This window comes from Dasypus novemcinctus, chromosome 17, assembly GCF_030445035.2.
Source record: "Dasypus novemcinctus isolate mDasNov1 chromosome 17, mDasNov1.1.hap2, whole genome shotgun sequence".
Taxonomy (NCBI): domain Eukaryota; kingdom Metazoa; phylum Chordata; class Mammalia; order Cingulata; family Dasypodidae; genus Dasypus; species Dasypus novemcinctus.
In genome coordinates this window covers 10,008,334-10,023,858 of record NC_080689.1, presented here as the reverse complement: position 1 = coordinate 10,023,858, position 15,525 = coordinate 10,008,334, and the positions used below count along the sequence as shown (strand labels likewise).

At 35.9% G+C, this 15,525-nt stretch overlaps 1 non-coding gene across 1 annotated transcript; it reads left to right on the top strand.

Annotated features, from left to right (window-relative positions):
• Positions 1-492: 492 nt before the first annotated feature.
• LOC111761012 (U4 spliceosomal RNA) lies at positions 493-626 on the top strand. The gene has a single exon (XR_002794501.3). It is a non-coding gene; the product is annotated as a U4 spliceosomal RNA (small nuclear RNA).
• The last annotated feature ends 14,899 nt before the right edge of the window (positions 627-15,525 follow it).

The following is a 15,525-nucleotide window of genomic DNA, read 5'->3' as shown; positions in this document are numbered from 1 at the left end:
TAAGATTGCTATGTCTTCTTGGTGAATTAACTCATTTAACATTTAAAAACCTCTGTCACTAGTAATTTTCTTTGTTCTAAAGTCTGCTTCTCCTGATATTTATATATAGCCACACCTTGTTTCTTGTGATTAATGTTCACATGGTATATAATTTTTAATCCTTTTACATTCACTTATGTTACTGTGTTTGGAATGAGCTTTCCATGGAGAGTATGTGATTCAGTTATGTTGTGTTTTTTCAAGTCCACCAATCTCTGGTTTTAATTGGTGTATTTAGACTGTTTATATTTAATATAATTAGCTATTATGTTAGGACATAAATCTTTGTTTTCTCTGTTTTTTTTTTTTCCCCTTTGTTTCCTTCTCATGATTTTCCTAAACACTTTTTGAAATTCCATTTTTATTTTTCTATGGTATTTTAAGAGTATGCATAGTTTATCACAGTGTTCTGGTATCAACATTTTACTAGTTTGAATGAAGTATAAAAAACTCACCCCTGGCAGAATTGTAGCCAATGAGTTTTATCCAAAGCACAAGTATTACTAATTGAAAACTTCTCCCAATACCTCACCATGATTACTTGAAATATAGTAGGCATTGGAAATCTTTGGCAGTCTCTATGGAGACTGAAAAAAAAAAGAAAAAAACTCGCCTCTCTTTATGTTCCTTTACTCTTCCCAATTTAATTTTCAGAAGTTTGAGTATGATTTGCCTTGGCAGAGATTTCTTTGAGTTTATCTTCTTTGGGTTTGCTCAACTTCTTAAAATTGAAGCTTTATGTCTTTTGCCCAGTTTTGGATGTTTTTAGTTAATATTCTTTGAACACTCTTTTTCTTTTTCTCCTCCTTCTGGAATTCCAATGACATGAATATTAGACTTAAAAAAATTTAAAATTATATTCTCACATATTACAGTCTGAGGCCTTGCTTGTATTTTTATTCCAGTTTATTTTCTGGAGGGTGGTGGTGGTAGGATGGGGGAGAGAGCCACCCACTCTTTCCTGCTAGGTGAGGTTGGAAGTCCAGTTTCTCCATTTAGTCTTTCTTAACTCTCAGTGGGGGAATCTTCATTACTGTTGATGGAGGTGAATGTTCAGTGACACTATGACGGGTAGCACATTATGACATTGCTTTGTTGAAAGTCTTGAATCATAACTAGGCCTCCTTGAAACCATCCCAGGGCAGAAAGCAAGGAATGCTTCATTACTACAGGATGTGGGTGGAGTCTAAGCTCCCTACATGGTTTGCACTGGCATGGGGTGGTGGAGCGAGGGGGTTGAGGAGGACTTCTTACCACCTGGCAGAGATGAAAGTTCCAGCTCCCTAATCAGCTTTCTTAGGCACTACACTGGCAGGGTTGCTGGACGTACCTGTTACAACCTTGCAAGTATGGAAGATCAGCCTCCCCATTTGGCCTATGCCTGAGGGGTGGTTGGATAGTGACAGGACACAGGTTTTTCTTTATGCTTGGCAAAGTAGGTGGTTATTGTGTAAAAGTTTTCTGTTTTTCTAGGTTGCTCCTTTATTGGTCATTTGACTATGAGGCTTTATTTTTCTGTCTGCACCCATTGGTATTTCCTAAATGCTGACTTCTCCAGTACCTAATCTGAGATATATAAGGAAAAAAAACAACAACCAAGGAACTCATGGCTGTGTCATTCTTCAGGTCCCAGGATCCATATCTTATCTGCCTTCTATTCTCCACTTTCCTGGGTCTTTTATGTTTGTTTTATATTTAACATCCACATTTATTTAACTGCACTTAGCACGGGGAATAGTGAAAAGTACATTGACTCCAACCTTCTGCAATAGTTAATTTTTTTTTAAAGATTTCTTTTGAGCCTCTTTTAGAGCTCTGTAACAATTATGTATTTTCTATAACATCAAGTGTTTCCTTGTTCTTTTTTTTTTCAATTAATGGGCCAACAGGAGTTGATAAATATAATAATATATGACAGTTATAAATTTCTCACCTTGGCTCCCATGAAAATATTCAGATACAACATCCTCCCCTCTATGTATCTTTTTATTTTCACTGAATTTGAATATTATGGCACATGCCCTTTAGTTAATTGTCTCACTGATTAATTTTCTATGTCCTGGCAACACTTGCTCTCTGCTATGGCATATGGTACATATATCCACATTCTTTCATGCTTCTTTCACTTGCTTATACTCTTTATGCTTTCCTTTATTACTTCAAACCTCTGTATGTATTTTCTCCTATCAGATTTTATTTTTGACCTTAGCCCTTTGAATTGTCTTAAAAGATATTAAAGGTGTGACTTCTATTTACCTGACTAGTATTATTTCCTCCCTGTCCAACTACCCATTTATTTAGTTACTCCTTATCCTATACAGGCTTTTGTGTAGACCTAAGACATACACTTCTCAAGATGTTTATGAATAACAAGTATCAAATAGGATTAAAATTGGATGGAGAGGATTTTCTCAGCGATAACTCAGAGAGATTTTTCCCAGTCTACCATCTGAGCCTTCTCTCAGCTAGCAATAGATGTTATGAATGCTTTCTTAATCTTCTCCATTTTGCCAATGTTTCTCTCTAGAATTCAGACAACTCCTAAAATTCAAGTCCATTGCTTGTTGATATCTCATTATAAATAAGAGTTATATTTTCCCATAAAACATACTAAACAGTATTGTAATATACTTTTTCATCTTTTAATTGTGTATTTTTGGCCTTACAAAGGCATTAATGTTTAAAGTAATTGATCTCTTTCTCTACACATGTACACATGCACACATACACACACACACACAGCCTGACTGATTTCATTGTAAGACACATATTTATTGCCTGGTAATTCACTTACATCTTAAAACTTTTGTTCTTCAAGTCATAGCACAGTACCCTACAAATAAGATAATCAATCAGTGGATTTTAATGGTGACATTTGTTTGTATTTGGAGAAAGCTAACAATGACACTTGAGATGATTCTTTTGGATGATCAGCATGTAATGATTTCTCTGAATCTTCTTTTAGTAATTTCTTTTTCTCTCTTTATTTTTTTTAAATGTTACATTAAAAAAATATGGGAAGTGGACTTGGCCCAGTGGATAGGGCATCCGTCTACCACATGGGAGGTCTGCGGTTCAAACCCTGGGCCTCCTTGACCCGTGTGGAGCTGGCCTACGTGCCACGCATGTAGGAGTGCTGTGCCACACAGGGGTGCCCCCCGTGTAGGTAAACCTCACACTCAAGGAGCGCGCCCCATAAGGAGAGCCGCCCAGCATGAAAGAAAGTGCAGCCTGCCCAGGAATGGTGCTGCACACACGGAGAGCTGACACAGCAAGATGATGCAACAAAAAGAAACAAAGATTCCCGGGCCGCTGACAACAACAGAAGCGGACAAAAAGAAGAACACACAGCAAATAGACACAGAGAACAGACAACTGGGGCGGGGGAGGGGGGAAAGGGAGAGAAATAAATAAAATAAATCTTTAAAAAAAAATGAGGTCCCCATATACCCCCCACCCCCCTCACCCCACTCCTCCCACATTAACAACCTCTCATCATTATGGCACATTCATTGCATTTGGTGAATACATTTTAGAGCACTGCTGAACCATGTGAATAATGGTTTACACTGTAGTTTACACTCTTCCCCAGTCCCTGCAAGCAGAAGAAATACAACTGCAAGCAGGAGAATTGCATCCATCATCCACGTGGGATCTAAGCCCCCTCTTGATATAGAGGTGGAGTGGACATAACCATCCCAGGGTCTACAGGATGGAGGAATAGAGTACAGATTAGAGTGGACTTACTGATATTCAACTATGGAACTACTGTGATTAGTAATGGAAGAAACTGTAACATTGATGTGGAGAAAGTGGACATGGTAGCTGCTTAGAGTAGGGAGAGGGAAGAAGAGATACAATGTGGGCACATTTTTAGGACTTGGAATTGTCCTGGGTAGTACTGCAGGGACAGATGCTGGACATTGTATGTCCTGCCATCTTTTAGTAATTCTGACAACATAAAAAATAAGTGTAGTACAGTGATATTTAAAATTCACTGAAAGGGAACTACGTGATTTGTGTGCAGTCCTAAAAGAACAGTAAATATATTTGAGAATTTTGGTGAGTTTCCTCCTAACATTTGAAGAAAATCCCTGAAGTGACATAGTATAGCCTGTAAAACTAACCTACTTCAAAAGGAAGTAACAGTAAAATCATATTAAAACAAGAGGCAAAAAATAAAATAAGCTCAAATGGTCAAACAGAACTGACAGTATGAAATTTTAAAATGTCTATGTTTATTATTAAAATAATGAAAATGCTCTAATAATGATTGAAGTGATGAACACACAACTATGTGATTATAGCAAATACTATTGATTGTACACTTTGGATGAATTCTATGTTTATTAATATGTATCAATAAAATTGATTTTTTAGAAAATTGTCCATGTTTTATGGAAGATTATATATATATTAATACATAATATTTTTGTTTAATTTAGCAATACTTACTGTTTCTTTATCCATGTTCAACATTATTGGAATTTGAAATGTTTTCTTAGTTGCTGGATCAAATCCTAGAGGGACAAATGAGAAAAAAAAAGAGTTTTTCACCTTATCTGTCAAGAACTATCATGATAGGTTTTATCAGTTGATTGTTCCAGCATTCATCATGTGTAGGAGAAGACAGAGAGGCAGACTGAAGTTCATCAGAAAGAGGGAGAAAGCTAACAATATGTTTAAAGTTTGGTGGAGATTGCAGTAGAGATTCATGCATTTGTTTAGAAGATAGTAAAGAGAACATGCCGAGAAATTTGTGGAAATATCACTGTCAAAACTTCTGAATAACTGAATGCTTTGTGGCTATAAATACTTGGTTACGAAGGTAAGTGGTAATTATCAGTTTGGGCAGATTTTAAGTGGATGAGGAATGGCCACAATCCTCAAGTCATCATGCACTGAAACTAACAGTAAATTTACTCATCATGAACTGGAAAATTCCTCATCCTGGTATCTTTTCAATTCACTCAGTAATGATGTCGGTGCTCCAATGACACACCAGGTACTTAATCTGATGTCTACACTGCATGCATATCTAGTGGACAATGATTCATTTTGCACTAGGAAAGGTGCATTCCCTTATCCATCTCTTTAGTATGTTTCACATCAAAACACTAATTATATTTACAGAGAAACATATGCAGAGTATTTATTAGAAGGTATAAGTTTTGAAAATCTTCCGAGGCTTTCTACTTTTTAAGTGATCACTTATTTTGAAGACATATCTTGATTTTTGGTTAAAAACAGTTAATCATGTTTCCATACCATTATGGAAACATTTGTTTTTCCTTTTCCCCCAGAAAAGTTCACTTTCAATGTCAATGAATGGGTTATATAGAAATTATTCAAAGAAGGTGATGTTTTTAATATTCTCAAGTGCAAAGAGTATGTCCTTTCAAGTCCTGTGACTGATCCTGAGTATGAAACTTTAGAATAAGAAAGCTCTCTCTGTGTCCATAGGAGAAGAAAGATATGAACTAAACCAGAGATAAAACACTAGGGAGGAGAACAATATATTATTTAGCATAAGAATACAAGATAAGAATAAAATTGCAGAACAAATGGTGGATTTAAAATCTAAGGTAAGGTTACCAGGTGAGGGATATGAATTTGAAATTATATTTTTAATGAGTTGGCACCAAGAGTTTTAAGGGGGATAAAAACTTCATGGACCAGAACTGCCAGAATGTGAATACTTTTCTCATATGTAGTAAGAAAAAGAATATAATTCCTGTCGAGAATTCATTGGCATAATTTTAGGATTTCTATTTCATTTTTATAGTAATGATACATGTGTTTTCAATGTATTACACTCTAGGCATTTACCCAATGAATCCAAATATATACACACCCCCCATTTCCTGAAACATGTAGACTTTCCGGATCCTAAGTATATAACTCATGAACAATCCTTATCTTTTAAAAAAGAATGAATTAGCACTTTGTGACACTTTCATAAAATTTTGGAAACTAATTTTGCTATTTAGAAAATATTTTTTTCCTTTACATACAAGCTGAACACATCTTTCATGAGTTGGTCTTTTGAAATGGAAACATAAAATTTCAATACATTTAGAAAAAGCATAGTATGAAAGAAGGGCTCAATTTACAATTTTGAAAAATGAATCAAGAAGAGTTCTGGGGAGGACATTTGTTTATTAAATATTTCATGTCACCATATTGTAAAGAAATGAGTTAGCACATAGCTTTTGTAAGGAACGTTTTTAGAAATACGTCATTTTAGCAACCAGTCTCTGAAAGTGATAAAGGATTGAAAAAAGGCATGGATCACCAGCTTGACAGGGGTTTAATGGAACCATGAAAGCTCTATTGACCAACACACCCTTAGAAAGATTAATTTAGACCAGCACTGTCCAAAAGAACTCTCCACAGTCACGGAAGACTTCTATATCTCCTCTCTTTAATAGAGTAGTCACTCGTCATATAATGTATGATGGGAGGAGCTAAAATTTTAATTTATTTCATTTAAATAAGTGTAAATGTAAATAGCCACATGTGGCTAGGAGCTACCACATTGGGCAGCACATTCTGAAAATGCTGGATTCTCATCTTATATTTATGATTATTTGTAAATTAATTTAAATTTAAATTTTTATTTCCAAATGCCACAGGATATGCAGATGAATGGTTAATGTTTGGTTAAAACTCCAAGCCAAGTGTTTAGCACATGGACATCACTCAGGGTTATTTCTCTTTCCTTCTTTATATTATGTTGTCATAGTGCATGTGAATAACAGAGCATTAAAGCAACATTTAAATTTGGTACAGACTTTTAGATTGATGAGAAAGTAAGCAATAGAAAAAAAACTTATGAGTCAACTGAAATAGATTCCTTTTATCCATCCATGGGTAGTAAGATATTAGAAAGAAAGAATTGCCTTCTTTCCTCCCTATTGTTTTCCCCAAAATGTGAAACTGAAATGTTCATGAGAGGGAAACTTCTTCCCAACTAGTAACATTCCTCCCATCTGGTCCTGTGATTTTATGAAGCTGAATGATGTAAACTTGCCATTCTTACAGCTTAAAAGTTGTCAACTATCAGCAATTTCATTTAGTTCAACCAACTTAATTAGAAAAAATAAATACTAGGCTTAAGGAAGGACAAGTTCTATTTTACAGTATAGTTATCCATGAAACTATTATAAATTTGTTATTCCCAGAAAGTATATATTTGGGGGAAAGAAACCAAAATGAAAATATCTAAGTGAGCATGTGTATGTGAATGTCTGTGTTTGCCACAGACCTTTAAAAATCTCTCTAGATAAAAAGGAGAATCTCTACATTCTTGAAAAAGAACATGACCTAAGAAAAATTCTATTTCTTCCAATTAAATATGGCTAAAATTTGTATGCAATTCATTTAAATTAAATTTCAGAAGTTCATTCTTTAAACTGGGGAGACTTTGGCGTCCAATTGTATTCACAATGAACCACCACTGCAACTCTTAGAAGTAAGGTGAGAGACCCTTCTGTAGGGAATCAGACTTCTCACCACTGGAAGTGTGCTTCTCTAGACCCTCAAGGTCTGGAGTTTCCAAACTGATCATGCTCCTTCATGGACAAAGTAATTTACAGATGCAGAAGTCACAGAAGACACAGAAGGAGGGAGATGACATGGCAGTTGGGCCACTAGTATCAGGGAGGAACGAGGAGGGTGGAGAGAAGCGTCTCCAGATCTGTGGTTGCTGGTTGCTTATTCCCTTTTACCTGTCTCGGCGGGTGGAAATCCCAGTACATGCCTCCCAGGGAAGCAGGAAAGCAACGTGACCAACCTGAAGTCAATTGCCTGGGAAATGTCTTTGGGTTGCTGCTGAGAACCAGGGAGGGTATTTCAGAAGAGGAAGAAAATAGTAATAAAAAGGCCATGGTGCCCCAGGGTGTATGGGGAGGAGGCGAAGGCAGATTTGAAGCTCTGTGGGGGCTCCTCAGGCAGGGATGTGCCCAAGAGCTGCTCTCCCACTGACTGCACATATCTGCGGGCTAAAACCTGAGCTCAGCCTTCATGTGGCCAATGAAAATTGACATTTCCCATATCCCAAGGTTAGCTTAACAGTAATTAAAGCATCACATTGCACACCGTTCTTTTCCATTATAATTTAAGTGGATTTTATGCTATTTTAAAAACCATTCTAGTTCCCACTGTGAATAATGAATACAAATAAAGTTGAATGTCAGACCTGGAATACAAATCAAATAAGAAAACCTATATGAAGCCCAAACATCTGCCCCCACAATCCCCCAGTCTCAGGTGTTTCCCTGCTGGCCCAATGTCCTCTTACGGGAGCTCTGGTTTGCTTTTGCAGATGGGCCACTTCTGCCGCCTTAAGAGTGATAAGGCGCCCTGCACTGGGAGACGTCCTTCGAGCGTCAACAGGATTTCTAGCAATTCATTCATCTTTCTAAGCAGCTATATTATACAGTGCCAAGAGGATTTCTGAGGAGAGAGACAGACACACCTACTCTAAAATCACAAGGTCTTTCAGACACAATGATTGTTGTTGTGTTTGCTCTACTGAAAGAATGGGAATTTTGCTCAATTCATTTTCTCCACCTTCAGTCAATGTGCTTAAAAACGTCCCTGCCTCAGAGAATGCCTAGAAGGGGTTATTTACAGTTCTGCAGTCTCCCAATTGTAGATGTGATATTGTATTCTGACTCCAAGCGACACAACAGAAGGTTTACATCAGCACGTCTCCCTCCTCTCATTGTTGTCCCACTGAAATAGGAAGAAAAATTGGTAACAGAGCTATACATGGTCCAGCTTGAAGGACAGTACATAAGAGGTTGAGATCTCATAACTCCAGTTTTAAATGCCATGCGGGGAGGGGCAGACTTGGGTGTCTGCTGCCTTTCACCAAGGACATCGGAGAGCAGAAGTCAGGGAGCAAAGTGGCTGTAACCCTTCCTTCAGTCATTGGAATGTGGAAAAGCCTGGTGACAGGGAGTTGTTTTTAGTTTTCTATCCTTACAAGACTGAAAAGCATTAATATTGTCATACAGATGGTCACCTATGTGGGAAGCTTATGAAAGAACTCTAAATTGTGCAAAGATTATTCTAAATTTAGGAAAGCATCAGCTCCCTAATGCTAAAGGTGGAGCCATGCTGCTAAACATATTAGTATTTCTTAATTCAAACACCTGTTCTGCCTGTACAATACATAAAAAAGCTCTTATTTATTGCTTGCATCTCCATTTCAGATTTAATCTCACTATAAATTCATCTCATGTTAATTTATGTGCAAACAAAGACACACACATTTTAAATATCTGAAATGCTGGAAATAAACTTATTTTTAATTTTGTGCTTGTTTTCCATTTGTCAACCAGCAAATGAAAGGACTGAATAAATCATGCACTAATTGCCAGCGGTGCTAAATTTAGTGTGAGATCTGGAATCCTTTTGATCAAAACCGCTGAATATGAAATCATCCTCAGCTCTCTAGGCAACTTTATCCGCCTTTCTATTCTCCATCTGTCAGTCACCTGGGAATTTGTGAACTATTCCATATGTCAGGCTTGTCAATCACAATGGGATGTGGGAACTATCTGCCTACTGCATAGGAATTCTTGTCATAAAATTAATCTGCATTTAACCAGTAGTTCCATATTTTGAATACCATATTGTTTGGTGTTTTGAAATTTTTTTTCTCTATCTAAAGTTAATGGCAATACGTTTTATTTAAATAGTATTGATCAAAGGTCTTCATTTAAATAATATCTATATGTCTGTGACTATTACACTTATATCCTATTTTATATATAGCCAGTAGAATGTGCATGCACAATATAACAATATAACATTTAATATAGGATATTTTATATTGGAAATACTGAATCTAGCAGAAACATATCTTAAGAACTGACATTCTAAATATGTATAAATTTAAAAGTAGTAAATGCATGACTATCTCACCATTTTGAGATCCACAAACTTATCAAGATAGTTCTGAGAGAAAAAGGTTATATGAAAGTTGCTTTATTTTAAGCTTAAATGGATCTAAAATATACAAATATCTAATTTAAATAAAAATGCAAATAAAATGGCATTCATCACAGCATATTGCATCTCTATAATATTGTATTAAATCAATTAGGAAATAAGGGGAAAATTCAGAAACTCTCTAAACCATATATTAATGTGGGCTGTTTTAAATATTGACCTCAATTAATTTGGAATGTTTATATATTACATATTTGACTGCACTTATTTCTTAAAGAATTTGAGATGGCATACAGGAGAACTGGTGAGAAATATTAGAAAAAGACAAAAAAATAAAAAACACATAATGGGAAAAGAAAAGATGATGCAGAAATCCAGACTAATGTATTGATCTTACAATTGTGTGACCTTGGACCAGTTATATAACTTTTTTGAGCCTAAGATTCCACATCTGTGAAATGAGAATACCAAGAGATGCTAACCTACAAGGTTGTTGGAAAGATGAAATAATACATGTAAAGCACTTAAGAAAATGCCTGGCAGATACAAAACACTAAATAAACATTAGGTACATATAATCAGGGTCAAATATCCATTCCAGGTAGTTTAAAAAAGGGAATTTCATGCAGGGCTAGCTATTGAGGTATTGGAAGAGCTACTGAGGTGTGGAACATTTACCACATGGTAGCCTCAAGGAAATCTGATAATTTTATCCCACATTTAAAACACTTCAGAGTTTGCCTCATGTTCTGAGAAAAGAAATCCTTAAAGGGGTCTGCAAGGCACAGAGAGCAAGAGCTTGAGTGAAATCTCCAGTCTTCGTGTACACTATTTTTCCCTTACACCTTTACTTTTTTCCTCTGCTTGGAGACCCTTTCCCCCTTCCCTGGACGTAAAAATTCTTTAGGTCTTCGCTCAAGTATCATTTTGTCATCTTCTTCCTTTGCCTGCCTTTAATAATCGCCATGCTTACTCCCAAAACTGAGCAGTCAATCATTATATGTTCACATGGCACATGAACCTATCCTTCTGACCGTTAACTGTACAGGTTTTGTGAGATTTTTTTTTTTTTTTAATTAAAGTCTACCTCTCCCGCCAGAGAGTGAAATTCCATGAGGCGAGGGATTCCTACTTTGCTCCTTGTTCTGCCCGCTAATGACTTGTATATGGACAGCAAATATTCATGCAATGAATGACGGCATTAATGAATGAATGAGTGCATGGTTGAATAATAAAGGTTAGTTGTGCATATAAGTGCAAATATCCTAACTGAAATAATTGAACAGCTGAGCAGCAAGTTTAATCTTTAAATAAAAATAAGTATTAAAATATACAGAATTGGTTTCAAATGAACACAGCAAACCGAATTACATCTGACTAAGATGAAATAAATGTTCATTACACTGTGGAACTTTTTCTGATTTCTTCAGAAAGTGTTAGTACCCCCTTTGGTTTTCTACCTAGATCTTTTTCTACATTCATCTAATATTTTTTTCACTATAATAAATCTTTTGTTACATGTGTATCCTCTCTAAGAAACAGTGAATTCTTTGAGTATGGACTGAGTCTTGTTCTCCTTTGTGTCTACAGTACCTAGCATTGTGCCTGATACATCTAGGTTGCTACTAAATATTTTTAGTAAAATTATTTATTGTGATCTGTACAATATTGCCTTTCTGTAAACAGTTAGCTCAGATACTTATAAACTTCTTAGGATCCATTGATCCCAGCGAGCCTGTCGGTTGTATCATCTTCAATTGTTACAGACTGCACATTCATGCCACTTTGCCCTAGCCATCCACCATAAAAATGCATGCTGCTAATACAATGAGGACTAGAGAAGGGAGTATAATCAGTTCAAGGCAAACTCTTCATTACCCTCAAAAAATAACTAAGGCAGTAAGGACAGAGGGAAAGAAGAAAGGAAGAAAAGAAAGAAGGAAGGAATGGAATATAAAGACATTTTTTTTCTGTAAGGATTCTGTTATTATTAAATAAAATCAGGAATACCTTGAAATGCAGCTTTAAAAAGATGAGGTAATTATTTTACTTAGTGAAAAACAGCAACACTGAGGAACCTTGAAATATTGTCTAAATGGTAACTGAATACAAATCTACCATGTCCTCTTCAGGATAGATACCTAATATATGGAATGTAATCAATAATTGCAAAAATTAAATATGTGGTTTCCTTAAGAGTGAGTAATGTTATCTTAGGAATATAAAGGGAATTTAACTTAGAGAATTTGTTATATGACAGGTTAAAAGACATTTTTAAAAACGGATAATATTAATAGACATAGAAAGACTATTTGATATACTTTAATTCTCCTGCAAGATGAAGACTATTAGCAAAGTAGAAATAGAAGGAAGTATTTTTAAAATTTGAATAGAATAGCCATAAATACTATAACAAACTCATATATAACGGTAAATTTTTCAAATATTTTAAAATTATAATAGGACAAGATAAGGATACTCTTGTCACCAATATTCTTCAACATTGTATTGGAGGACCTGGCCAATGCAATTTGAAAAGAAAAAAAATCTATGATATAAACAAGAGATAGAGATTAGAATGAAGGAGATAACTGCCATTTTGGACCATATGAAAATCTACCTAGAAATTATAAAATAAACCACTAAAAACCCATTAAAATAAGTGAGATGAGAGAAGTCCCACAAGATTCAACGTTAAAAATTCAATTGTGGGACGTGGACTTGGCCCAGTGGATACGGCATCTGTCTACCACATGGGAGGTCCGCGGTTCAAACCCCGGGCCTCCTTGACCCGTGTGGAGCTGACCCATGCGCAGTGCTGATGCACGCAAGGAGTGCCCTGCCATGCAGGGCTGTCCCCACATAGGAGAGCCCCACACGCAAGGAGTGCACCCCATAAGGAGAGCCGCCCAGCACGAAAGAAAGTGCAGACTGCCCAGGAATGGCGCCACACACCAGAAAGCTGACACAACAAGATGACGCAACAAAAAGAAAACACAGATTCCTGTGCTGCTGACAACAACAGAATTGGACAAAGAAGGACACGCAGCAAATGGACACAGAGAGCAGACAATGGGGGTGTTGAGGGCGGAAGGGAAGAGAAATAAGTAAAAAAAATAAATCTTTAAAAAAAAAATTCAATTGTGCCAGTAATAACCAAGTAGAAAATTTATGTATAAAAGATCTGATTTACCGGAGCAACATAAACTGCAAAATAACAAATAAATTTGATAAGAGATGTTTAAAAATAAAGAGGCACATCTAACTAAAAAATGTATTCCTTGAGTTGGTTTCAGGAGTCATGCATTCTCTCCTGGTTTGTTCTACAGTTAAAATAGGGCTCAGGTTGTAAGACAGGCTTGTCTCATATTTATAACCAGGTCACTTATATTTTAACATTGGTTGTGAAAAATTTCTTCCCTAATAGTCTATGTTGACGATAGGGCTGCGCATGGTTAGTATCATCTTCTAAAATCTAACAACTGTCCAAACGCCTTCAATGTGGATGTGTATGGGGTACTGCAATGCTTCAGATCCCTATATGACCAAGACTTAGTTTTTGATAAGTATAAATTTTAGGTTTTCTCTTGGTTTGTATTTTAATAAATCTCATGTGGAAAGCCTCATGATTTCAGGAACATGCTCAATTCTGGCCATTATTTTTGGGTCCTGTCAGGGAATTTTACCTTTCCAGAAGATTTCTCTTGTCCAGTTAATGGAACAATTTTATTCTACCATCCTCCTAAGATGTCTAATCATGGATTACTAATAATATCAAAATTTATCAATATTCTACAGTTGTATATCATAGTAGTGCAGAGGAAAATAAAAAAATGCAAAAATTACCATTTTAATTTTCAGTAACTTCTGTTTGTTTTGTGCATTCAATTGTGAGTAGTGGGGAACATTTTGGAATGATACATATTTTAAATAAAAGATACAAATCTGGTTGTCCATTAGATAATTACTATTAATGGATTGTGATACTATTTATTTCATTTACACTTTAAAACTGAACTGCTTTCTCAGGGCAGCTCATTGCAATGCAATATTTGGTTAGATACTCTTCTGTGATCTCATAATGTGGGTAAAATAATTAATGATTGCAATTTTTACATTGAAATGTAGCCCATGAGTGCCTTGACACATTTACCTTGGTCTTATTCATTTTTGTATATCAACAGAAGTTGACATGTATCCCATTAAAAATAAATGCACGTTAAACCTATTTACATATAAAATATCCTTTCAAACATTTCTGTGTAACATGCATGGAAATAGGCATGGAAACAAAATTTTGAGAAAAACAGATATGTTTCTACACTGATTGAGCTTATAATCTAAATGAAAAACCATATTTCCATAATCCATAATCACCAAATATCCATATATCCATAATCACCAAATAGCATAACTCTCCAAAGTGTGGTATTATAAGGGAAAAGAAAAGGATGTTTTAAGTACAAGAACGAATGATTAAATATAGTGAAACACTTGAAATGTGATTATCAATATGCATATTGATCATTGGAAATATTTTTAATATTTTGATGATTATTTTTTATTTTTATTTTTAAAGAAGCTTTAGGTTACATAAATATTACATAGAAAATATAGGGGATTCCCCTATATCCCACGCTTCTCCCTCCCACACTTTCCCACATTAATGCCATCTTTCATTAGTGTGGTATGTTTGTTACAGTTGATGAACAAATACTGAAGCATTGCTACTATAGGTTACACTATGGTTTACACTTCGCATCACACAATTTTATAGGTTTTGACAAAATGTATCCATCATGGCAATATCATTCAGAACAATTTCAATGTCCCAAAACTGCCTCATATTACTCCTATTCTTCCCGATCCCTCCTCTCAGGACCTCTGGTTACCACTGCCTTTATATCAATGTTACCAGTTCTTCCATTACAAGAATAACAATGTCTCCTTTGTTTCATCATCGCATTCCCCCCTTATGTTTGTTCATTCCTCAATCTTGAGGACTTCTGCTTCTGATTGAGAGGGGGTTTAGATCCCATGGGGCAGATGGATGGAACTGTCTTGCTTGTAGTTGTGGATACTCTGTTTTTTCATAATCCTTTTGTTAGTTTTCCTGGACGAGTCCGATGAGCAGGAGAGTAGTTGTTGGCTTCAACTCTGCTGAGATTCAGGACACAACTGGCCAATGAACAGTCAGAAGATTTAAGTCTCTGGGATACATATTTAATGGGTATAGTGCTAATTATAGGCTCAAATTATAGGGGCAAAAGAACCCTGTGTAGGAAAATTATAAATGAGTCTAATTTCAACATACTGGGGGAAAGGTTATCACATATTCCAAGGTAAGGCCCATGACAGGGTGCTGAATTCCTGGGGTTGTCTGCCCTGCCTAGATGCCCAGATGTCTCTAGAAGCCTTGGGAGCCCCCCTGCTTGAGGCACTGTTTACTGTGACAGTCAGTGAACTTCTCCTGGATGTGGGTGTCATCTCTAGAACGACCTCCTGACTCACTTAGAAATCTCT